This window comes from Heteronotia binoei, chromosome 7 (genome assembly GCF_032191835.1).
Source record: "Heteronotia binoei isolate CCM8104 ecotype False Entrance Well chromosome 7, APGP_CSIRO_Hbin_v1, whole genome shotgun sequence".
Lineage (NCBI taxonomy): Eukaryota > Metazoa > Chordata > Lepidosauria > Squamata > Gekkonidae > Heteronotia > Heteronotia binoei.
In genome coordinates, this window is record NC_083229.1 from 134,905,162 (window position 1) to 134,931,732 (window position 26,571).

Sequence of the window (26,571 nt, forward strand, 5' to 3'; positions counted from 1 at the left end):
AATAAGCTCGATCGCTGGCAAAGATGAGTTCTCCAAGAAGGTCGAACGCTGCAGAGTCAGGGTGGGCCCAGTGCTGGTAGCTGAGGAGGAGGGGGGCGGAAGCAGCTCATCTGTCACTTCCACTGCTGTTCATCCCCAACCTCCCCAGCTAGGCAGTGTTTCCCACCAGACTCAAGCCAAGAAGAGTGCTAAGATGACACTCTTCAGGCGGCTCGTTGGCCCCTCTGGGAACGGTAGGTCCCTGAGAGCGGAGACAGGTGCTGCGATGGTGAGGGACTATCTTTCAGAGCCCACCGAGTCACAGGAAATGTCTCCTTTGGACTACTGGGTTGCGAAGAAGGCAGTCTGGCCGGCCCTCTTCTCCACAGCCAAGGTGTTCCTCTCATGCCCACCGAAGAGCGTGCAGAGCAAGCACGTCTTTTCACATATGGGCGACATTGTCTGCCCACATCGCAATCACCTGCAACCCTGGACAGTTGAGCAGTTGGTCTTCCTGAAGGTCAACTTGCCTCTGTTCAGCTTCCCGAACTGTAGACAGAGTGAATGAAGTGAGCACCTACTTGTGCCTGCATCTTCTCTTGGTCCGCACTTGGAAGGTGGTTGTAAAACGCTTTCCCACTAAACATAGGCTAGAGTCCAAAGACAGCCCAAAAACTCACTCACAAATTGGCAGTGCACCCCCCCCACCCCTCATCCATCCCCAAACCAAAAGTTAATGCTGATTTAAAATCTGCAAAGCAATTCAAATTTCCCCAGTTCCCATCCACACATGCCTAATAATACTGAAAGGGCCATTGCAGCCCCCAACTGTAACCGACAGCACCCACAGGCCCAGCCAGGATAACCCAGGTATTTTTCAGGGTCTGGAGGAAGAAAGAGGGAGGTGCCAGTGATGATGACAGGCAGCCAGCAGCCATACCAATGCTGAGGTCCCTCTAATGGGACAGTGATAGCTGGTGTGTTGCTGCTGAGCTGAGAGAGAAGGAATGGTTCCCTTCCTCTCACACAATCTGAGGCCCTCTCAGTGATCTTCCTCATTTGGGGTGCAACTCTGGCTTGCCTCCTCATGGTGCACCCTGGGTAACACAAAAGAGCCTGGACCAGCCAACCATCCATCACTCAAGTTAAGTCTAAATGTTTCTCGCTTTGTGTCAGATACAGAATGATGTGGAACTAGGTGTGGTCCACCGCTTCTCTTGTTTGAGAGTTGTGTTGTTTGGGGCAGGTCTGGAGAGCTGGCATATGTAGATTGTGTGTTCTGTGGCAGGAAAGCTGACATCTGGGTGAGAGACCCAAAACCAGCATGCTTGTTGTGCTTGGCCAGTCCTCCCCACGTTGTTTGGGGTAGGGCTGGAGGGTTGGCATCTGTAGATTGTGTGTTCTGTGGCAGGGAAGCTGGCATCTGGGTGAGAGCCCCAGAACCAGCATGCTTGTTGTGCTTGACCAGCTCTCCCCGCGTTGTTTGGGGCAGGGCTGGAGAGCTGGCTTCTGGGTTTGCCGCAGCTAGATTGTATTTTGTGTGGCAGTGACGTTGGCAGCTGGGTTGATCTTGGTTCCAGGCCAGCAGGGTTCACAGAGTAGATAGATGGATGTAGTGTATTTGGGTCCTATAGAGATTCTCTGATGTAAAGTTAGGTTTGGCTTTGGGTGCCCCAGGAATTGGACCCCCTGGTCCAATTTTCTTTTGGCCTTGTGGGTTTTGTGTGGGACAGTGCCCTGAAGCTGCACAGCAGTTTGGGGGGCTCTCCTCAAAACCCCCTGCTCCCCAGAGTCACTTTTCCCACGATAATTACAGTGGGGGAAGTGGCTCTAATTGGTTTTTTCTCACCATTGGGAACTGTTCCTTTTGGGGTACCCACAGATAGGTGCAGTCTTTTTTGGGCCAGGGGGGTTTCATGTGGGGGAGTCCCTTGAAGCTGCCCTGCAGTTTTGGGGCCTCTCCCTCAAACCCCCCTCTGGCCAGAGCCACTTTCCCCACAGCAATTAGAGTGGAGGAAGTAGCTAACTGGACTTTCCCCAACATTTGTGGCAATGGGCCTTTTGCGGGGCCCAAAGACAGGGACCCCCTGGCCCAATCTTTTTGGGACTTGGAGGTTTTGTAGGGGAGAGTCCCCTGAGGGTTCCATGCAGTTTTGGGGGCTCTCCCTCAAACCCCCTGCCCCCCAGTAGCCTCTGATTATGCCCTATGTTGCCATTGAGTTCAATGGCCCATAGGGTATAATGGTGGGATAGGGGCACCCTCTTTGGGTGCCCCTGGAATGGGACCCCCTGGCCCAATCTTTTTGGGACTTGGGGGATTCGTAGGGGAGAGTCCCCTGCAAATTTGGGGGCTCTCCCTCAAACCCCCTCCCCTTGAGGCGACTTCCAATATACCCTATTTTGCCATTGATTTCAATGGCCCATAGGGTATAATGGAGCCGTATATTTGGAAATAGCCGTATATCTCAAGTACATACCACTATTCCGAATACTGGCATTTGGAAATATATGGTATTTTGAATATTTTGGCCCCGTATATTTCCAAATCTGATTAATTCCGAATTTTTTTTTTGCACACCCCTATTCACAAACTACCCCCATCATAGAGTGGAAAGGACTTGTACATTAAAACAAAACACAACTCTTGTGTCAATGCACTCGAAAGGCAAATTGAATGGTCCTTTAGATTCAGGTACCTTGTAGCCATGTTGGTCTGAAGAAGAAGAACAACGTTTGAGTCCAGGCAGGCACCTTTAAGACAAACAACATTTTAGCTTCAGCCCCCTCCCCCCTCAAATTCCTTTCTTAATTACCCTATTCTGAATCAGTGGAGCAAAAATTTCTATGAGAATCTGATCAGCCACAGTAGAGAGGCACTAGGCACTTGTGCACACACACACACACACACCTTTTCAAGTGCCAAAACATCCACAGGAGGGGCGGCTTTAGAATTTTGAAAGTTGTAGGAGGGGAGAACAAGAGTGACTGTTGCCACCATGTCATAGCCCAAAGCAGATCAGGTTCTCACGGCTGAATTTTCCTCTAAAATGACATCGGTGACCATGGGATTGGACCTCTGTCAGCTGGAAGATGTAGTCTGACTTCACTGATGTTGATGCTACCAAGGGCAGTTATTCCCTGCCCCCCTTCTTGAGGTTCCTGTGAAACAAACTGAAATGTCCATTTCCTTCATATCTTGGAGACTTGAAGGATCCAGTCAGTTTGGCTTTCCAGCATGGCCTTCACCAGACCTTTCTTTGTTATTTACATCTGATGAAGACTGACAGTTTTTAAGCGTCAATTTCCTTGCAGGTGTTATGGTCCCATTTGGGGAATATCAGGGTGCTTGTTCTGAAGCACAGCAGGACGTGTCAGGAAGCCTGCACCACTCCCACTAGCATTCGCTCCACGCCATCACAGTCAACAACATCAATGTGTGTTATTCCTCAAGGAGACTGCTTCCTTCTCCTTTGAGACCTGCTTCTTCAAAACTTCTCGTAGCCTGTTAAACATCTTGCTTGCTACAGGGAGAAAACTATTTAGTTTAAAGTAAAACATTTCAGGCAAGCCCCCATTGACGATCTGAAGTTGTACCTCCCAAATACAGGCTCAGCAGTAAAAACGAAGCCCCTTAGGATGGCAAATATCACCTGCTGGGATCTGTACCTGGATGAGGAACATGCTACTTTCTGTCTGGGCAGACAGAATTAAGGTATACTCTATTCTTGTTCTCTGACAGGATATACATCCTCTCTCTTTGCTGTTGGTTGCTTCATGACCTCTCTTGAGCCTCAGTCCAAAGCCATGGGGAACAGGTCACGATATTCACAACTTGGTTGGGGAAGTCACCCATTCAAAGTTTCCAGATCCCAAGTGAGGAAAACCGTCTTCCAAGGAAACCAAATTGTGACACCAATTCACAAGACCACCTTCTCATCAGCATCTCTGCAAGTCCACTCAGCTCCGGCTTTTCTGCCTCTTGTCAACTCTATCAGCTGAGCCAGACACACTGTGACGCATGGCCTGGAAGCATCTAACTTAGACTACTGCAACACGTCCTATGTAGTGCTGCACCGGATGACAGCTGGGAAAGTTACAGCCTGTACAGACTGCTCCAGGCAGAATGTCAACTACAAGGGGCTGTTGGGTCCATATCATTCCAGCCTTGGTCTACCCATCCTGGTTCCCAACCAGCTTCTAGAACCCCATTCATGGTGCTGCTGGTATTCACCTTTACAGTTCTATATGGCATATTTTAGGGATCAGTTACTTCCATATTAATTTACCCAAACACTACCGTCATCTTCCAAGGCCCTTCTTTAAGTAATCTCGACATCAGAGGCTAGATGGGTGGTAGCCCCAGAAAGGCCTTCTTTCTTGTGGCACGGACCATATGGAGTTCCCTCCCAGGGAGATCCAGCTGTCCCTTTCACACACTGACTTCCCACCCCTGGGTAAAGACTGGCCCTCAAAGACCCTCCTTCCTCTTTCTGTGTTTGCTTCACTGTTGTATAATTGGTTTTGTAATTTTTTTTAAAAAAAAATAATGCTTTTCATTGTTCACCATCTTGGGAACCCTAAGTTGGGTAGGAAGGAAGTGCAAAAATGTTCTAAATAAAGTTTATTAAACAGCCAGTAGAAAGGGGTTCCTGTAAGGTAATATCAGATACCATGTACACCCCAAAAGAATTTGCATAGTAGTTAAATGGAAGGTTAACTCAAGGAATCAGGCAGACATCGTACTGAAATGTGCAAAAACTTAACATTTTAGTTTATTCACTTCAATATTTTCTAACCTTTTATGGTTCAAAAATTGGATGTTTCTGAAAATTGAGTTCAACAGTTTTCTATAAACACAACTGGCACTTTTAATTATCTTCAATAGAACTACTGAAGTGCAATAACATATCAAAAAGAAAATGGCCCTGAATGTTAAAGCCCTCCAACAAAATGCCATACATAAAGTTTATAAGTAACTGATGCATGAATTTAAGAAGACCCCCTTTCTTTCTGAAAGCATGTCTTTAAAAAAAAAGAGACAGCGTTCCTGGATAAAATAAACTCAAACACCTCTACACTTCTCTATATTGCATATATAATGTACTATACTGTATTGCAATGCACGCTTTTAACAAAACGCATTTTATAACAGATGTGTAACTTTCATACTATCCTGTTTGGGCAATTCCCCAAAAGCACAGTGTCCACACGCTTCATCTGCCAGTACAAAGTGTGCTGGTATCTGCACAGATGGAACTATAAGCAGAATATGGCTCATTTCGAACTGCATGTCCAAGTACAGGCAACGCTTCCTCAGGTATGGTTTAGTGCAGGGTACAAATTTTAACTGATTCCCCATCTGCTAACAAATCACAATTAAGAGTCACAGCTTGTGCCAGTTATGGTTTGGGTAACAACACATGAATTGAACTGAAGACTGACAGCCAGGGCACCTAGAAGTCTTGAGTGCTGAACAAACTAGAAAAACTAGCAGTTCTTCATCATGGATCTGGAAGCGGAGACCATTATGGCTGGGGTTCTAAACTATTCTTAACATAAGCCATGGTTTGGTGTGATGTCCACATTAAGCCTGTATGGCATTAATCATCCTACTATATTTTACCACCTATTAAAAGTAATACAAATCTATCTGTTCAACTTCAGCTACGTAAAAATTATATTATTTTAAAAATTATCATCATCATCATCGTGTTGGTTTTTTCCTCAGATTTCTTGGGTTGGGAAATCAGAGCTCAGTCTGCATGACCTAAGTTTTGCACTCATAAACAGCAGTTTGAAGATTTCACTGAAAGTTGGAGGGACAGTTAACAGCTCCGTTTGTCACTGCAGGGATAACCCTGCTGCTGGGCTGTATCACTTTGCTTCAAGAGGACAGACAGCATGACTGATTGTGTCTTTATCTACACTCTCTACACATAAGGTACTATCACATCAGGAGCAAAACAAGGCTACAGCACTTGCCCCCAACACTTATGTGCAGGGAAATGTTTTGTGCATGGGAAAAATCAAACAGAAAGCCCCACCTGCAGCATGAAGTCCTCTCACTGTTGCCCCCCAAGCACCAAGAAGACAAAGCATCCCTGCCCCAGACAAAGTGTTTCATCTCTGCCTTGCGGCTAAGAGCCATTCATGGACCTCTGCTCCACATGTTTATCCAGTTCCATTTTGAAGCTGTCTATGCTTGTAGCCGCCACCACTTCTTGTAGCAATTAATAACTTTAACAGACAATTGTCAAGAAATGGCTACAGTGTCATACTTTTTCACTCTCAACATAGTCTTACTTCCATGGAACAACTTCCACAGACTGCCACTTCCAAGCTGTTTAAGTTGACTAATGCTGAAGTTCATTCTAAAAGCCATGCCTTCAGCAGCTGAGCCTTCACTTCGAACCCATTCTGAAGCTCAAAAGACACAAGGAGAGGGAACCGTGGACAATGTTTTTCTATTTCATGTCCAAATAGGCCAGCTTCAGTTTCTTTAGGTGTTGTGGAACATTTCAGCTGTATAAAACAACTTACCGGAGGTTATTTTGAACAGTGTGGTTTAGTAACAATATGGACTGACAACATCCTGACAATTTTAAATCCCAAATCTATTTCAAGTGACATTTTAAATAATATTTGATCTGGAAAAATGAGCAACCCCCTTTTAAGTCGGACAGAGTGTATGCTCAGCATTAACATGAGGAACAGAGAGCTGGAAAAGCAGCCTAGAACTTGATCCAAGGAGAAATCAAAGGATAGCCAAACTAGAGAGACCTTAAACAGTAGAACAGAGAGCAACTACAACCGGGAGCAAAACTTTGGATAGTGGATGGAGTTGCCATAATCAAGATAAATAATGAAGAGCAAATGAGGATATCTTCCGTTAATAGTAAAAAAAATGGCAAGACCAAAAAGAATTCATCTAGCAGGAAAAGAAATCCTACCGAGACTAAGCAAGTCAGACTTCAATCAGAAGACACCCAAGTCCACAAATGGTTCTCAAAGTTACTGAGTTCTGGGGAACTCAAAGCCGCCTCAGAAGAACTTAGTGAGAAGATGGCGCATGGTGGTCGTAGCCTGGGCAGGCAAAGAAACACGAGCTCTTAGCTCAAAGCTTGCAGCCAGGCACCTGCAGCTAACAACTCACTGGACCAAGAGCAGCCTGAATATGCCTGCATTTTCTTTGTCTTTGTCTTCTGTGTTTCAATGGCTCCACTATCTGCAATTCTGTTTGGATCCCCTTAGGGAGAAAAGCAGCACAGAAATTTCCCAAAAAAACAAGATGATCCAGATTCCTTGAAAACAGGTTGCCCACCATTATCAAACCCCCTCCCCAATGAACCGTAGTAGTGCATTACATACTCTATGTTTGGGTTGGGAGGGGGGAGAACAAGGCCCAATAGTTCTGGCCATGTGAGCTACACAAACACTCCATCATCCCAAGAAACATGGAAGGAGCTTTCTTAGCTCTCTAGTTCAACCCAAACCCCCAAAGTGTCATATCTCCAACAGACTGTGGACTGGTCCTCTGCATGAAGGCTTTCTCTCTCTTTTGGTTCTACTCTCAGACTGCCCAAACTGAGAGCCAGCTTGGTGCAGTGGTTAAGAGCAGTGGAGTCTAATCTGAAGAACCAGGTTCAATTCCTCACTTCTCCACATGAATCCAGCTGGGTGACCTTCGGTCAACCACAATTTTCTCAGAGCTCTCCCAGCCCCACCTACCTCACAGGGTGTCTGTTTTGTAGTGAGGAAAGGAAGGTGACTGTAAGTCGCTCTGAGACTCCTTTGGGTAGCAAAAGGCAGAATATAAAACCAACTCTTCTTCTTCCCATTAAGAAGGTTCTCCAAAGCTTCAACCAAATTCTATCCTCCCATAACTTACACCCATTAGACCTAGTCTTGGTCTCCAGAGTAGCAGAAAACACAGCGTTTCCTCTGCCATGGGACAACCCTGAAGGCAGCTGACAAGCACAATCATGTCCACCCTCTGAGATGCACAGGAATCCCCCTGCAGATTAACTAATGTTTTCTGGAGTCAAGAAATGTGAAAAGCTAGGGGTTTTACGTATTCAGGCTTGTAATTTTTACTTGATACTCATGCCTGGATTTCACCAATTTAATAAGAATATTCTAAAACCTTTGAAAAACATTTTCAAAGTTACAAGAATTGTAAAAAACTCAAAAGGCTGCTAACATTACACAACGTCCTACACTTTTCTTGATCTGGTTTATTCAAAGTCACCCCTCTATTTTCGGAAGGTATTTAAAATATGTCGACCACGAAGGGCAATGCTGCACATCAGAACGGTCGGCCAAGTTACATAATTGTAGGGAGCTGGAACCAAGGGAGAAGAGCACAGGAAACATCCCCTCCTCAGCAGTGAGGTTTTCAACCAGCGCGTCATATGCCTTCACAGTGTCTTTAAACACACACACACAGAGGAAATATAGCACAACCGTTATTGATTTTAGCCAATAAAAACAAGGAAATTGGTAGTGGGAAGAGCCCACCATATACCAAGGGACTAAGCCCATAAACGGAACAAGCATCCTTTCCAACTCTGGATTCTGGATTCGGCCACAAGTGTTACTCTGCTTTTTATTTCAAACATTAAAGAACACTCCCCCTCCCTCCCCCCCCCCCAAACTGCAGCGCTAAGAAATGACAACAGTGTAGTGCTTTGAAGAGGTGCTTCTCTCTTTTGGGATAACCGTGGTTTCAGTGCATTCCTTTTAGAATCAGAAAATGCAAGGCAACATTTGAAAAGTGAAAGAGCTATTCCCATGCTACCAGTTCAACAAAATAAAAAACACTGACTGGATCTACACCTTTTTCTACACCATTTGTTCCTGTGCTTTCTCCTTTGGGCGTGGAGTAAAAAAAAGGGATAGATGGGACAATCTGCAACAACATCCCAAACCAAAACCCACACAATATCTTTGATTAAGACCAATCAAAAGCTACTAAAATTCTTGAGGGCTAGTAGCTTTCTGGGATGTATTTACAGGGCTTTTCTGGAATGAAAGTTGGACCATACTGCCAACATTGGTCCAATGTTGAAAGGCTTCATAAATTAGGACTTTCCCCCATTGTGTTACCAACCAGCATACATCTCATATAAACATCTGAAGCTGCCTTCTACTGACTCAGACCCTTGGTCCATCAAAGTCAGTCTTGTCTACTCAGACTGGCAGCGGCTCTCCTCCAGGGTCTCATGCTGAGGTTTTTCATGCCTATTTGCCTGGACCCTTTTTTGGAGATGCCAGGGGTTGAACACCTTTGTTGCACAGCTCAAAGCAAGATGGGCGAGCCCAGCAAGAATCTTGATCAGGTACATGCATTATTGGTAGTGGTAGCTATCAACTTTCACCCAAATTCTGTGACCTGGAAGCAAGAGTCCCTTTGAGCTCTGTGCTCTTTGACAGCGGCCCCCGAAGCCACCTCTGTAATAACAAACAGGCAGGGTGGACTTTCCAGAAACATGACCCACCCACCCTCTTACTCATCGCGAGTGAGGGCTGTGCAGCCTTCATTCGCAGCAGCGAGGCTGCATTCCTCGCCCACCCGCCGCCCCAGTCCTTTAAAGGCATCCAGTCAAGCTGAAGGATGTGGCTGCAGAGGAGCCCCCCCCGCCAGGTGGGGTCCCCGCGGCCTCCTTCGAGCCAGGCCGGGCTCCCCGCAGCAGCCTCTCGGGGGACAAAGGCCGGAGAGGCGCCCCCCCCCCCCCCGCGGGCGGGCGGGCGGGACTGACCTGCGCGGAAGAAGGCGGCGATGTCTGCGGAGTCCTTGGCCGCGTCCTCGGCGCCTTCGCCGGCCGCAGTGCCGCCCGGGCCCGAGGAGGAGGAGGAGGCTCCGCTGCTCATGGCTGCCGCGCCGCAGCCCCTCAGCCGCCGGGCGGGGGGGGGGGGGGGAGGGCGGCGCTTCCGGGGGGGGCTCACCTCCGCCCGCGCCTCCCCCTCGCCCAGCCGCCGCCCGCCGCAGCCATGGGGCAGAGACCACCGCGGCTCAAGCGAGGAGCAGGAGGGAGCCGCCCCGCCGCGCCTCCATCTTGGCTGCCTCGCGAGGGGAGGGGAAGGGAGAGGGGCGGGGCGGGGCGGGGCGGCGCTCGGGCTCTTCCGGCAGCTTCCGGCAGCGCTCGGCAGGCCGGGCCAGCGCCCCCTGGCGGCTCCTCTCCTCGCGCCTCTCGCACCTGCCGCCAGGGACCCGGGAGGCCGCGCTGCTGCTGCGACGTCTGGCCGTGGGCGGCGCGCCTGGAAGACCAGCAGCGTTGCATTTGCGGCATTCTTTCCTTTCTCGCAGACATGCCTCCTTGCCCTTCCTTCTGCTGCTTCAGACCAACGCAGCGACCCATCTGCATCTATCTGACATCTAGTCATCAATGTGGAGGGACTGCACCACATGTCACAGCAGATTTGCTGCCCCTCACATCCTGGGTATGGTTACCAACTCTGCGTTGGGAAATTCCTGGACATTCGGGATGCAGACGGGGTGTCACACAATCATAGAGCTGGAAAGGACCTCCAGGGCCATCTAGTCCAACCCCCTGCACAATACAGGAAACTCACAAATACCTTCCCCTAAATTCACAAGATCTTCATTGCTGTCAGATGGCCGCCTAGCCTCTGCTTAAAAACCTCCAAGGAAGGAGAGCCCACCACCTCCCAAGGAAACCTGTCCCACAGAGCAACCGCTCTAACAGTCAGGAAGTTCTTCCTAATTTCAACCCATTTGTTCTGGTCCTACCTTCTGGGGCCACAGAAAACAATTCTATACCATCCTCTAGATTAAAGCTCTTCAAGTACTTGAAGATGGTGATCAAATCACCTCTCAGCCGCCTCCTCTCCAGGCTAAACATCCCCAGCTCCTTCAACCTTTCCTCATAGGACTTGGTCTCCAGACCCCACACCATCTTCGTCACCCTCCTCTGGACCCATTCCAGCTTGTCTATATCCTTCTTAAAATGTGGTGCCCAAAACTGAACACAATACTCCAGGTCTTACCAGAACAGAGTAAAGCAATACCATCGCTTCACATGTTCTGGACACTATACCTGTGTTGATGCAGCCCAAAACTGCATTTGCCTTTTTGCCAACCGCATCACACTGTGATCACACTGTTGACTCATGTTCAGTGTATGGTCCACTAAGACTCCGAGATCCTTTTTGCATATACTACTGCTAAGACAAGTCTCCCCCATCCTATAACCGTACCTAATGCAGAACTTTACATTTATCCCTCTTAAAATTCATTTTATTGGTTTTAGCCCACTTTTCCAGTCTGTCCATCCTGTTTCTGTCATCTTCTGTGTTTGCAACCCCTCCCAATTTAGTATCATCAGCAGATTTAATAAGCATTCCCTCTGTTCCTTCATCCAAAACATTTATGAAGATGTTGTTTTAACAATTTATTGATAATATATGGTTACAAATCTTAATTTTAAATTTTCAGTGCTAACCCATATGGCATTACAATCCCCCCTCCCTCCAATGTTGACTTCCCCGGAGTTATAGATTCAAGTTCAATACTAAAGGTACTTCTAACTGATCAAAGTTCAATACATATTTTTTTTTCCCATTAATGCTAAAAAATTGTCCAATGTCTTTTTACGTTCCACTCTTTCTCCATATATCCTTTTGAATATCTCTAAGTCATAGTCTCTTAGCGTTCTAGTTAGTTTGTCCATTTCACTCCACGATAAAACTTTCATAGTCCAGTCCCATTTCTCTGGTATTTTTTCTTGTTTCCATAGCTACGCATACAATATCCGATAGCAAGTACCAAATTAGAGTCCTGTCTTCCTTTGGAAATTTTTCTAATTGTAATCCAAGCAAGAACGTCTCTGCAGTTTTCTTAAAGTCGTAACCCAAAATTTTGGAGATTTCTTGTTGTATCATCTTCCAGTACTCTTTCGCTTTTTCACAAGTCCACCACATATGAAAGAAAGAACCTTCATGTTTTTTACATTTCCAACATCTATCTGACATCTTTTTGCTCATTCTAGCCAGTTTTTTTCGGAGTCATATACCACCTATACATCATCTTAAAACAGTTCTCTTTTATACTCTGACAAGTTGAGATCTTCATTGAGTTCTTCCAAAGGTGCTCCCACGCATCCATTTGTATTTCTCTATTCACATTAATTGCCCATTTAACCATTTGAGACTTTACTACTTCTTCTTCTGTAGACCATTTCAATAATAATTTGTATACTTTTGATATCAATTTTTCATTATCTCCAAGCAGGACCCTTTCCAGTTCTGTTTGTTCTCTGATTCCCTCCGATTTAATATCATTTTCCATCAAGCTTTTAATTTGTTGCATTTGAAACCAATCATATTTATTGTTTAACTCTTCTGAGGATTTTAATTCGATTTTATCTCCTTGGATCTTGAGCAGTTGATTATATGACATCTCTCTTTCTTCATCGGATTCAGCTGTTATTTTTATTACTTCTGCTGGCACTATCCAAAGCAGTTTTCTCTCATCCCCATATTTCTTATATTTTATCCAAGTATTTAGTAAGCTATTTCTGATATAATGGTGAGAGAAAAAACCGTCCATTTTATTCTTCCCGTAGCACATGTACGCGTGCCAGCCGAATTTGTTCCCATGGGCTTCTAACCATAATGGTTTTTTATCTAACAGCATTATCCAATCTTTGATCCATGTCAAACAAACTGCATCATGATACAATCTTAAATCCGGAAGTTGAAAATCACCTCTCTCTCTCTCTTTAGCATCTATTAAAATCTTCATCTTAATCCTTGGTTTCTTTCCGGCCCAAATAAAGTCAGAAATCTTCCTTTGCCATTTGTTAAATTGTTTGGCATCTTTTACAATCGGGATAGTTTGAAACAAATACATTATTCTTGGCAAAATATTCATCTTGATTGCAGCTATCCTGCCCAGTAAGGACAAGTTTAGCCTATTCCATTTCATCAAGTCTTTGTCCATCTTACACCACAGTTTTTCATAATTATTTTTGAATAGATCAATATTCTTAATTGTTATCTCTATTCCAAGATATTTGACTTTAGTAGTGACCTCACAACCCGTCACCTTTTACAATTCTTTTATTTTATTTGGTTGCATGTTTTTACATAAAAATTTCGATTTCTCTTTGTTTATATATAGTCCTGCTAACTCTCCATACTTTTTTATCTTAGCTAGCAACAATGGCGACACTTGAATCGGATTCTCCAATATGAACACTATATCATCTGCAAAAGCTTTATATTTATAAGAGAATCTTCTAATTTTTAGTCCTTCTATTTCTTTATCTCCTTGTATTTGTTGTAACAAAATTTCAAGGGTCATTATGAACAACAATGGTGATAACAGACATCCTTGCCTTGTTCCTTTACTTACTTTCAATTCTTTGGTAAGATCTGCATTTATGCACAATTTTGCTTGTTGATCCATATATATTGCTCTTGTCATTTTTATAAATTGTTCCCCTAAGTTTATTTTTTCCATTACCGCAAACATAAAGTCCCAATTCAAGTTGTCAAAGGCTTTTTCTGCATCCACAAAAAAGAAGGCCGCTTCCTTTTCTGGATGCTTCTCATAGTATTCCACAACATTAATAACAGCTCTTATATTGTCTCTTATTTGTCTTTTGGGAAGAAATCCGGCTTGGTCTTTGTTTATAAAGTTGATCAAATATTGCTTCAATCGCTCCGCTAAAATTCTTGAATAAATCTTATAGTCATTATTCAACAATGAAATTGGTCTATAATTCTTTACATTTGTGATATCTTTATCTTCTTTAGGAATCAAAGAGATTACAGCTTCCCTCCAAGTATTTGGAATTTTCCCTTCTTCTCTTATCGTATTTAACAATTTCAACAGTTTGGGTGTTATCTCATCTTTAAGGGTTTTGTAAAATTTTGATGTAAATCCATCTGGCCCTGGGGCTTTGCCTTCTTTCATTGCTTTTATTGCTGCTTCTTTTTCAATTTTCTCTATTGGGTCATTTAAAGTCTTTTTCATATACTCCGTCAAAGGTGCCACTTGGATATTCCGTAGATACTCTTCCACTTTTTCTTTCCTGATGTTCACACCTTTAAATAAATTTGCATAATATTTAAAAAATTCTCTTTTGATTCCTTCTTGATCTACTATTGCTTTCCCATTTACCATAATTTTGTTTATGGTTTTATTTTCTTTCTTTTTCTTCAGTTGCCAGGCCAAATATTTACCGGGTTTGTTCACATTTTCAAACGATTTCTGTTTCAGACTTTTCAAGTTCCATTCTAGTTCTTTGTTCAGCAAATGCTTAACTTGGGATTGTAATATCGTAATTTCTTTTATTAATTTCTTTTTCCCTGGCCTTTTTTTCAATTCCCTTTCTTTTTTGTTTATTTCATTTTGCAATGATGACAACCTTTCTTCCTTGGCTCTTTTATCTTTATTATTCAATGTGATTAATAGTCCTCTCATTACTGCTTTATAGGTGTCCCATACTGTTTGAAATTCCATATCATCCGTTTCATTTATTTGGAAGAATGCTGCAGTTTCCTTTTCTAAAAATGCCACAATGTCTTTGTCTTGTAGTAAATCCTCATTAATTCTCCATCTTGTTTTCTTTTGCAGTTTTGTAGACCAGCATATTGGATTATGGTCCGCCCAAACCTTTGGTAGAATCTCAATTTTTTTTGTTATGAGGCCCAAGCTTTGAGAACCCCATAACATGTCTATTCTAGAGAAAGAGGTATGTCTCGCTGAGAAAAATGTATAGTCTCTTACTTCAGGGTTAAACTTTCTCCAAATGTCTTCTAAGTTCTCCTATTTAATCAACTCAAAGAAAGAATTGGGTAGCTTTCCTTCTTTATCATTCTTCTTTTGGCTTCATCTGTCAATATTATTTTGTATTGTTCCATTAAAATCACCCATCATCAAGATCTGATCGTATATCTTTTCATCCAATTGTTGATTAATGTCTTTAAAGAATTTATCTTTTGCTCCATTGGGCGCGTATAATCCTAATAGTAACGTTTTTTTCGCCTCCATTGTCACCTCTACCGCAATATATCTTCCATCTTTGTCTTTAAATATTAATTTTGGCTCAAGTTGTTCTTTGATATAGAAGACTACCCCTCTTTTCTTTTGTTCTGCTAATGAAGAAAATTCCAGCCCCAAATTTCTATTCCACAAAAATTTACTGTCTTTGCGTTGTATATGAACTTCCTGTAAACAGATTATGTTGCATTTTTGTTTTTTAATCCAATGAAATGTTCTCCTTCTTTTCTGTGGTGAATTTAGTCCATTTATATTCCAAGATAATAGTTTGTACTCCATTATGATGTTGATTTTTTGTTCTCTTCAAAAAAGCTATGCATCTCTTGTTCACTCCTTATTGTGATCCTTTTCCCATGGTGTTCAAATCCAAGACCTTCAGGTATTATCCATCTATATCTTGTGCCCTCTGCACACAGCTGGTCGGTTAACTTCTTATATTTCTTCCTATCACTGATCACTTGCCTTGGTAGCTCTTTCATTATTTTAATTTTGCTCCCTTCTATGGCCCATGCTTTTTGGTAACCTTTACTCAATTTTTTTCCTGCCAAATCTTTTGATCTTAGTCTTATAACAATGTCTCTTGGCAGATCTTTATCCTTCGCATATGCTGAGTTGACTCTATAGGCATCATCCAGCATACTCCTAAATTTGTCAGGATCTTCCTCTAAATATTCAGTGATAATGTTCGCCATATATCCCATTAAATCTGCCTCTTCCTTTTCAGGTACCCCTCTCAGACGAACTTGTGTTTCCATCAACTTGCAATCATGTATTGTGACCTTCTCTTGAAGTTTTAACAAGGTAGAGGCATGTATATCCACTTTCTCCTCTACCTCCTTAACTCTGTTTTTCATCTCATCCTTGAAGCCCTCTATATCTTTTCTAAGATCTCCAACTTCTTTTTTGAATTCTTTTTTCATTGCCAATTGCATTTTGTCCATAGCTTTTAACATTTTCGATTCCAGAGAGTCAAATTGGGATTGCATCTTGTCAAATGAATGAGCTCTTGCACGAGTTATTCTCTCTTCTGACATATAAAAGGTCGCCAAACCTTAAAAAATTAACCAATTAAAATTCAACACCCAGTCCAATAGCTTAGAACATGTTTTTTTCAAATGAGACTAATTTCGTTTTCCTCCTATCTTCCTAGGCCAAGATATTGATTTTTAACAAATTTGACAGTTTTTCTCCCTTTTAAAATGGCAATCGTTGTTTCTCTATGGTAAAGTTCAGTTCTAGCAAGGTCTTTCTTGGTCTTAGTCTTAATTCCTTCCTGGTTCAAAGGTCAGATGTCACAGCTTCTGTAATCCTTACAGGCTCTGTGTTATTGGCCAGCCCCTTTTACTTCCTGGTACCGTATGCTCTGATCTCGTGTCTAGTATCGCAGCCTTTGAAATTCATGAAGAAACCACAGCCACAGGTATTCAAAACAATTTGTCCTTTTCTCAAATATCTTTCAAGGCTATTAATTTAACAACATCCAATTTTCACAGGCTGAATTTACTTTCAGTCCTGCCTTAATTCAGTTCAGTCTGTTTGAATTCCAACAGTTTGTAGGAGTGAATACACCACACACAGCGATCTTCTTTACACGTCACCAACTGCAGACCACAGCCCGTCCCAACAACTCCCTCTTTTGTTTTCAGATTCTGCTATAGCCTTTTACACTCAAAGTTTCAGAGTTCAAACTTGACAAGGTAATTTTCTTTATTCAGTTACGCTTTAACTTCGTCTGTTTATAGTCCACACAACATTTAAATAGTATTCAAGGTCTCTTGGAGTGGAGATAAGAATAGATTAAAGTACCTTCCAGATGTTCTTTCTTCCGACACTCCGGCTTTGTTATCTTGCAATTAAAGTCAGTTCGTCTTTAAGTGTTTGGATTCCGACAGGCTTAAGTCAAATTAATGACTTTAAATTCCACTGCAGAGAATGGCTGATGGTCCCTCTATACGCTGGATCTCAAGATCTGAAGAAGGCAGCTCCCTGCCTCCCCCTAGATCGAAATCAACAGCTAAAGGAAATAAACGTCGTCTTGGATTAACCCTGGACTAGGGTTAATGGGCATAGACCCCCCCCAGAGAGGTCTTTAATACCCTGAACAGTGAAAATAAAATCCCCCTTTGCTAGGGAGCTGCAGCCTGTCTTCCAGCCAAACAGGAAGTCTCATTTATGAAGATGTTGAACAAAACAGGTCCCAGGACAGATCCTTAAGGTACTCCACTTGTCACTCCTCTCCAAGAGGATGAGGAACCATTCACAAGCACTCTTTGGGTGCAATTTGTCAACCAGTTACAGATCTGCCTAACGGTAACAGGATCCAAACCACATTTTACCAACTTGTCAACAAAGGTAGCATGTGGATTTCAGTGGAGATAGTATGTGGTTTCAGGAGAGGAGATATCTCAACAGGAAACGCCACACAGCCCACCCTCCAAAGCAGCCATTTTCTCCAGGGAAGCCAAACTATGTTGTCTGAAGATCAGTTGTAATTACAGATCTCCAGGTCTCACCTGGAGGTTGGCAACCTTACAAGGAGACCCATGCAAAATAACACCTGTGTAAAATCTCAGTGCTTCAGAATCTTGTAACTGCACTCCAAAGCAGTTATGCCCATCCATGACTGTGGGTGTCACAACTCAGGGAGGTCTTATCAATTGCTGCCACCACTCTGGGTTAAGGGTTCCCCTTGAGCAGGCCCAGAGTTCCCTCCCAAGCCCACTGTACTTGCTTGTTGTTGAGGTTTCGGGTGGCGATTAGCGCGGCCAGGTTTTTGTGGTCCATTCACAGTTCAAACGGCTCCCTCACCCCCTCTAGGTAGTGCCTCCATTTTTCTAGGGCGAGTTTAATGGCGGAGGCTTCCTTGTCCCAAGCAGACCAATTGCGTTCAGTCGGGCTAAATTTCTGGGACAGATACGCACAGGGGTGCAGTTGGCCGGCCAGCCCCTCTTAGAGCAACACTGCTGCATGGGTGACGTCGCTCGCATCACATTGAACCACGAACCTTTTATTCTTGTCCGTGTGTATTAGACAGGGCTCAGATGTGAACCGTGCTTTCAGTTCATCAAACTCTTTCTGGCACTCCCCCGTCCACTGCAGGCCAGCACTGCCTTTTAAGACTTGCGGTTCCTTTCCTTTTGTTTTCAATAATTCTGTGAGGGGCAGGGTGACCTCGGCAAAGTCATTGATGAACCCCCTATAAAAATTTGTGAACCCCAGGAAACTCTGGAGCTGTTTGCGGGTTCGGGGAGGTTCCCAGTCAATCACCGCTTGCACCTTGTTCAAATTCATCCCCAACCCCCTCATAGAGATGCGGTATTCCAGGAAATCGAGTTCCGCCTTGGACAGTTTGGCAAACTGTGCTCATACAGAGTCTGGAGCACCTCCCTCACTAAATGAATGTGAGAGGGGAGGTCTTGGAAATATATTAATACGTCATCCAGGTAGCAAACCACGCCCTTATAGAGATACTTGTGTAACACCTCGTTGATCAAGTTCATGAATACCCCCGGGGCTCCCTTGAGGCCAAATGGCATGGCCAAATATTCAAATTGTCCTAGTGGGGTGTTAAATGCAGTTTTCCACTTGTCTCCCTCCTTGATGTGCACCCTGAAGTAAGCGTCCTGGAGATAGAGCTTGGTAAAGATTTTCCCCTGGGATACCTCCCCCAAAAGATCCCGAATGAGTGGGAGGGGGTACTCATTACTCATAGAAATCGTGTTCAACCCATGAAAGTCAGTACATAGCTGTAAACTGCCATCCTTTTTTTCCTAAAGAAAATGGGGGTGGCATGGGGGGATTTGGCAGGGTGTATGAAAGATTCAGATTCAGTTCCAAGAATTTTTGCAGATCCTCCCGCTCCCCTTGGCTCATCGAGTATAATTTGGCTTTGGGCAGCAGCTCCCCCTCCACCAGTTTGATGGCGCAGTCCGTATCCTGGTGAGGGGGTAGCTTGTCCACCTCCTGACTATCAAACACCTTATGGAGGTTCTGCTTTTTGGGGGGCAGGGAGGGCACCTTGACTCTGGTGACACACAACTTTTCCAGTTGGGGAGGGGAATGCAGGCCCCACCTTTTGTCCCAGCGGTGACTCTTGCACACTGGGTCTAGAAAGTATATGGCACTCCTGCTCCACTGGACGAGCAGGTCGTGGTCAGCCAGCCACTCAAGGCTGAGAACGGCTTAGAACTTGGTGGCCGGGGCTATGATGAAGGTGCGAGGCTCCCAGTGCTCTCCCACCCCCAGGCACACACTTCCGTTCCTGTGCTACACGGTTCCCCCTTCATCGGACTCCCGTCCATCTGCTCAAATATATAAGATTCTTTAAGGGGCACAGTTCTCAATCCTAGCGCCCCTACTAAGCTAGGCGAAAGTAAGTCTTTCGAGCACCTTGAGTCCAGTAGGGCTCTAATGCAAGTAAACTGCTTCGTAACGGGGTTCACTAGGGTTATGGGTACATAATACAAAGTCCCAGATAATCTCACCTGTAGTGGCACGGCCATGGCTTGGACCTGCTGTTGTGCGCTCCTCACAGCAGGTCAGTGTTGTTTCCCATTGGCTGGGCCTCTCTGTCCTCCCCCTCGGACTCTTCCAGGATCAGTTCCCTGAACTGCAGCACGGCAGACTTGACTTTAGCAATCGGGGTCCCTGACCCCGCCCCCCCCCCCTTGGCTTTCTTCTTCACGTCTGGCTTGATCAGTGTGGAGGTTCGCAGTTCTTTTGGTTTGCTCAGGCACTCACTGGCGATGTGATTTCTCCCCCTCCCCCACATTTGAAGCACAATTTAGCCTTGGCTCTGCGGTCTTGCTCCTCTCAGGAGAGCGACTCGGGGGCCCTCTTGGGTAAGTTTGGTCTCGGAGTTTTCTCCTGGTCCTCCTTGGGGGCCCCACCCTGTTGCCTTTTGTACAGGGCGATCATCTTGTTGCGATACTCTATCTCACAGGCTAGTTGGATCCAGCTGACCAGATCTCTCGGCTCTCCCGTCTTCAAGGACTCTTCGTAAAGTGGGAGCTCAGGCCCCTCTTGAATAGTTTGATCCTGGCCCCCTCATCCCATCGATGGACCTTGGAATTCAGTGCCCTGAATTCATTGAGGTAGTCACGCACCATCCCGGCGCCTTGCTTCAGGTCTTGCAGGGCCGATATGACGTTGGTCTCTTGCAAGGGATCCTCAAAGTGGCAGCGTAGGGCCCTTAGGAGGTCCATGGCCGAGTTGAGGGCCGGAGATCGACTTTCGAACAGGGTGACATAGCACTGGGCAACCGCCCCACGAAGGCAGCTCCCAATGTATGCCACCCGTTCCGTCGGGAAGTTGCGTGCCCACATGCTGAGGTGGCCCCGCCACCACCTCCTGTCGCAGTGAGTTCCACATGTTAATCACCCTTTGGGTGAAGAAGTATCTCTTTTATCCGTTCTAACCCGACTGCTCAGCAATTTCATTGAACGTCCACTGGTTCTTGTATTGTGAGAAAGGGAGAAAAGTACTTCTTTCTCTACCTTCTCCATCCCATGCATAATTTTGTAAACCTCCACTTTAAACAAACATAACATTTATTTAGAGTATACAATTATTTACAGGCATTTTTTTTTAAAGTGAACAGATAAATCATAGTAGGGAAAAAACGCTCCTTCTCTCCCTGTTATAAAACTTGCACTAACTGGATGACATGCAGGGCAGGCAGTTTGCTTAGATTGTTGCAAGCCTGACCAGACCTTCCTGAGTCTGTTGCCAGACTGACTAACTGAACTCAACTGAGGGCTTCCCGCCCAAAATCTCCTATATAAAAATCCAGTTCCTGCCGAGGAACTGGTTTTCCTCTCTTGCAGCCTTCTGGGAGACAGACCTGAAGGACTTTTTTGTCTCTCTAGGATCCCCACCCCCCCGAGAATTACTGGTTCCATACAGGAGGGGAGGAAGAGGAGACTAAGCCTAGGCCTGCCTCCAGTTCAACAGCCTCCTCCTATCCAACTCCCAGGGAAAGACCAGCCAAAATGGCATTTATCCACAACCCCCACTGTAAACATGAGGCTGGGAGTGGAGACTGTTGAACTCCTGCAGCCCATTCGTTTTGAGCAGATGGATGTCCCTCCCCTCGCCCCAAGCCTCTTTACCACCTTGGCCACGGACTCTCTGCTGCTGCTGTTCATGGCTCTCAATCTCGCTTGCCAATTGCACCCACCCTACTAGGTGCACAGGCTGTCTATCATCAGTGCTTTGGCCAGTAAGTCGGCATTGTTCTTGTAGGCCCTGGAGGAAGTCCACTCCATTTAATAGTTTGGGGGAATCTGGCTTCATACAGCATAACATACCAGTCCACTGCGGCACCTTCCAGGCAAGACTCGACTTGTTTTGCTAGGGAAGGTGTGCCCCCATTCCTGGGGAAATTCTTGGACCTGCACCAGGAAATAGCCCAGCTTCTTGGGAATGCCATCAAACTTCACCTCCAGTTTTACAACACCATACTTGTGGTACTGGTTGAGCGAGCTCCTCTTCTTCTTCCTGGTCATTTGGGGGGGGGGGGGGGCTCCCTTCCTATTCCTCAAGCCAGGCTGCTAGAACAGCTTGTAAGTGGTCTGCACAAATTCTCCCGGTGTGGCTAGCTCATTACAGAGTTCTTCTCCCATAACCCACATCTCAGCTTGCAGGCGTTCCCACTCATCACTGCCTGTGTCTCTCATGTACTGCCGCTCCTCAGCAATTGATTCCCCCACCCCACTCGGTCACTTCTACCTGGTCAACCCCGGATACCGTCGGACTCCTCAGTCGTCTTGCATGCTAGCGAGAGCTGTGGCTGCCATTGTTGGGGAGTTGTTCCTGGCCACACAACTGCAGCCTCATCCCAGTTGCATTGCAACAACTCCCATCTCCAATTGATAATGTGCTTGAAGGATGGGAGAGTGAATCCCACAATTCCCTCATCCAGCTTCTTTGAATTGGGACCTTTTGCCCCATCTTCTACACCAGGTTTGGATTCAGTTGTGCTGGCAGCCCTCTTTCTGTTCTCTCCAGCTTTGCTCATGGTTCTGGGTGAATGTTAGGAATCAGAACCATTTTCAGCTTCAGGATGAGTCTGGCAATATGTAAGATTTTGTCCAGAATCTATCACAAGACTTCTTGAGTAAATGCAAAAGAGGCTGTTAATGAAGAATCAGGTAGCAAACACTTGTAGCATGTGCACGCAAGACTATTTGTCTTGCCAGACTGACAATAAATAAAAGGTACAGCCCAAATATAGGTTACAGGTTAACAGCTCACCATTTCTCCCACCTAAATGTCTCCTGCCGCAAAGTCTTTGAATTAGTTCCCAGATCCTGGTGTTGCTTTTCTCCAAGGTTGTATTCCATCTTTATAGACATCTTCCGTTGGTACCTATCTTCTGTTACCAGAGAGACAAGATTAGGTCTTAGCTTCCCACCCTGATCTACCCTCTACTGTGGACTCATTTGTTACCAACACTATTCTTCATAAATCCATAAAAGAATATAATGAATATATGAAGGTATATATATAATGAATATATGAACAAACATGTGGACAAAGGAGAACCGATAAATGTTGTTTACCTTGACTTCCAGAAAGCTTTTGATAAAGTTCCTCATCAAAGGCTCCTTAGTAAGCTTGAGAGTCATGGAGTAAAAGGACAGGTCCTCTTGTGGATCAAAAACTGGCTGAGTAATAGGAAGCAGAGAGTGAGAATAAATGGGCAGTCTTCGCAATGGAGGACGGTAAGCAGTGGGGTGCCGCAGGGTCCCATGCTCTTTAACTTGTTCATAAATGATTTAGAGTTGGGAGTGAGCAGTGAAGTGGCCAAGTTTGCGGATGGCACTAAATTGTTCAGGGTGGTGAGAACCAGAGAGGATTGTGAGGAACTCCAAAGGGATCTGTTGAGGCTGGGTAAGTGGGCTTCAATGTGGCAGATGCGGTTCAATGTGGCCAAGTGCAAAGTAATGCACATTGGGGCCAAGAATCCCAGCTACAAATACAAGTTGATCGGGTGTGAACTGGCAGAGACTGACCAAGAGAGAGATCTTGGGGTCGTGGTAGATAACTCACTGAAAATGTCAAGACAGTGTGCGTTTGCAATAAAAAAGGCCAATGCCATGCTGGGAATTATTAGGAATGGAATTGAAAACAAATCAGCCAGTATCATAATGCCCCTGTATAAATTGATGGTGCGGTCTCATTTGGAGTACTGTGTGCAGTTCTGGTCGCCGCACTTCAAAAAGGATATTATAGCATTGGAGAAAGTCCAGAAAAGGGCAACTAGAATGATTAAAGAAAGGTTGAAACACTTGGGACTCTTTAGCTTGGAGAAACGTCGACTGCGGGGTGACATGATAGAGGTTTACAAGATAATGCATGGGATGGAGAAAGTAGAGAAAGAAGTCCTTTTCTCCCTTTCTCACAATACAAGAACTCGTGGGCATTCGATGAAATTGCTGAGCAGACAGGTTAAAACGGATAAAAGGAAGTACTTCTTCATCCAAAGGGTGATTAGCATGTGGAATTCACTGCCACAGGTGGTGGCGGCCACAAGTATGGCCACCTTCAAGAGGGGTTTAGATAAAAATATGGAGCACAGGTCCATCAGTGGCTATTAGCCACAGTGTGTGTGTGTATATATAAAATTTTTTGTCACTGTATGACACAGAGTGTTGGACTGGATGGGCCGTTGGCCTGATCCAACATGGCTTCTCTTATGTTCTTAAGGTTAGTAAATATTGATATTATAATACATAGATTAATATAGGCATAAATACATGTATATAAATGCATATATGAATACATGAACAATATATTTATGGCTATATGAATATGCTTTGGATAACTAACCACTCATTGTCAAGCATGCGGGTTCAGTGACGAGTCGAGGTTGCTACAAAGACTACTTTTATTGACAGACCGATACTTTGGCTCAAGCCATTGCTTGAGAAGAATGAAACCAATACATTGATACACAACTTTTAAGATACACTTCAAAGGGATTCCTACGGGGAGGGGAAGCAGGGGAGCGTTCTCACATAGAATATCAAAACTACATGCATTCCCACGGCGTTATCAGGCATTCGGCCTTGCATTGCCCAGATGGCTCATCCTCCTGGGGAAGGACTCATGGGAAGGTGCTGATTACTTTGTTCCCTCTAATTAACCATCATAAAGCAAAGAAGAGCCAGGAAAGAATAATAAACTAACAACATTTGGTTCTCTAGGATCTTACCCAGGCCTGCTTTTGTCAGGCCATAAACCCATCAGTTATTGATCAGAATTAGCCATGCTTGACACTCATCAGCAATGACAATACTATTAGGAAAATCAATTGACTGTTTCTGGACCACAAATTTAAAACAAATCCTGACACATAAGTACATAAGTTGCTTCATGTGCTGGTCAAGAACATGTGAAGGCGCTGGGACAAAGATTGAGTGAGGACTGGGTGTTTGTGTACAAAAATATAGTTTTCCCCAGAGAAATAACTATAACTCCTATGAGTCAGTGCAAGAACAGAGAGGCAGCAATGTATAGCTGTTAGTATCAGCCTACTTAAAAGGGAAGCCTAGGTTAACATCCCCAGTCCACAAAGAAAATGTACTGGGTGAACTTGGTCTGGACACACCCTCTCAGCCTCATCCACCTCACTTGCTTGTTGTTATTCCTCGTTTAAATAGTTCACATTGCTTTCCTACTGAGAAAGATTGGATCAGAAGGCATGAATACAGAGAAAAGGGAGAGGCAAACCCAGCTGCACCCAGGAGAGCCCTGGAATAACAAACCAGTCTCTCTCTCTCTGTAGCAAGGCAACAAGTTCCTACCTTGAGTAAAACTTAAAGGTGTTTTCTTTATCTCTCTCTCATGAGATTGAGGTAACTGGGCAAAGTAAGCTCTTGCACTTTCTCTCCTACCCCAGGAGATGAGTAGGGGGAGGAGCCTCAGCCAATAGAAGGAAGAGAGGCTTAGCTCAGTAGATCTGCTGTGTGATTGAGAGAGCCTGGCAAAGCAAGTTCTCCCTCTTTCCCCCTTCCTCCCCAAGGGAGGAGCCTCAGCCAATGGAGAAAATAGAGGCTTTGCTCTGTAGCTCCTGTGTGATTGAGCAAGTCTGACAAAGCAAGCTGAGACGCAGAAGGAAGAAGGAAGCAGAATAGTGAATTGCTTGTGGGCTGGATAGGAGCTCTCCAGGGCCTGATCCAGCCCACGGGTCACACATTTTATACCCCTGCTCTATGTTATACCATAACGCAACCAGGCCAGGCCAAAAAAGCAGATCATGCCACAAGCCCTTGTTGATACTAAATGACACATGGCTGAACATGACAGGAAAAGGCAGCAACAATGCACTGCAAATGAAAGGAATGCTGAATTTCAGTGTCTGTGTGACGGTCATCATTCCCCACCCCCCTCAAAATTATTCTTCCTTATCTCCATTCTGGGCCAGACACAGGGACACACACACCAACACATGCTGGGGGGGGGGGGAGCTAGCATCTGTTTCAGCTGTGGGGTGGGAAGACAGTGGGGGGTGAGTGAAGGCCAAGAGTTGTGTGTGTGGGGGGGGGAGACAGCAAGAGTGGAGGTGAGTGAATGTCACAGGTGGGGGAGTAGATGAGAGGAAGAGGTGGTTGGGGGTGGTTGTATTTGGAGGGTGAGTGGGGAGGAAGTTGAGGGAGTGGAAAGACAGCAAGGATTGGGGGAATGAATACCTTCACCTGGGAGGGTGGGAAGACAGCAGGGGGTGCACTCACTCAGAGCCTGTTTCTAGAGCCCGTTTTATTTTCCCTCACAATGGCCTTTATCCCTAGTTGTTTTCAATGTTCATCCAGTTTTTACATTCACACTGCCACCTGACTGTTTTGACGACAGCTAGATCCATTAGTTGGGGGGGGGGAGGGGTTGTGCATTTTAATTATGGATTGCTTTAATTATCATTGTGACCCAGTTTGAATCCAGTTCTGGAGGAAGGGCAGTGAAAAATGCTCACCATTGCGTGTTAGGAGGACCCAGATTCTACGGCTGCATTTCTGTAGTGTTGTTGTGTGTGATTTCATGCAACTTTGCCTGGGCATGCTTGAGGAGAACAACATGTAGCGCAACAGACTTTGAGCAACATGAAACCTTTCAAAAACCGCAACTCCTACATGGAGTTTGCTCTAGTGTTGTTCAGGATTAAGTGCTTTTGAAACCAATGAAGAGGTGAAAGTCTAAATAATTAGTGGCCAGGGAGTCTCCCACTGTAGGTAAGTAAAGTGTGCCATTGAGTTGCAGCTGTGGGATTGTCGAAGGCAAGAGATGAGCAGCAATGGTTTGCCCTTGCCTCCCGTGCTCCGGGGGCTCTCCCATCCAAGACCGCACTTTACTTTACTTCCATCTGGGGAAATAAGGTTGTAATTATGGAGCTTTCCTGCTACTTTTGAAAAATCTGTTCATTTTCAAGGCATTAATTTGATGTCATATTTTCAACGAATACATGAGTTGAAATTTTGTGTGCATTTCTCCCTCTTATTGTGTATTCATATACTTTACAGTATCACATGCTGCAGCATATTTTTTGAAGATTAATTAGAACCAACAAT

General features: G+C 44.9%; 1 protein-coding gene across 4 annotated transcripts in view; it reads right to left on the reverse strand.

Moving 5' to 3' along the window:
* TRIO (trio Rho guanine nucleotide exchange factor) overlaps positions 1-9,840 on the reverse strand; it is a 287,901-nt gene extending 278,061 nt beyond the window's left edge. For 3 of the 4 annotated variants that reach the window (XM_060244316.1, XM_060244317.1, XM_060244318.1), the window contains exon 1: positions 9,738-9,838. The gene's annotated coding sequence lies outside the window, so the exon portion shown is untranslated. Of the gene's footprint in view, positions 1-9,737 lie in introns of all 4 variants that reach the window. The other variant, XM_060244315.1, reaches the window with a different exon arrangement.
* Between the last annotated feature and the right edge of the window lie 16,731 nt (positions 9,841-26,571).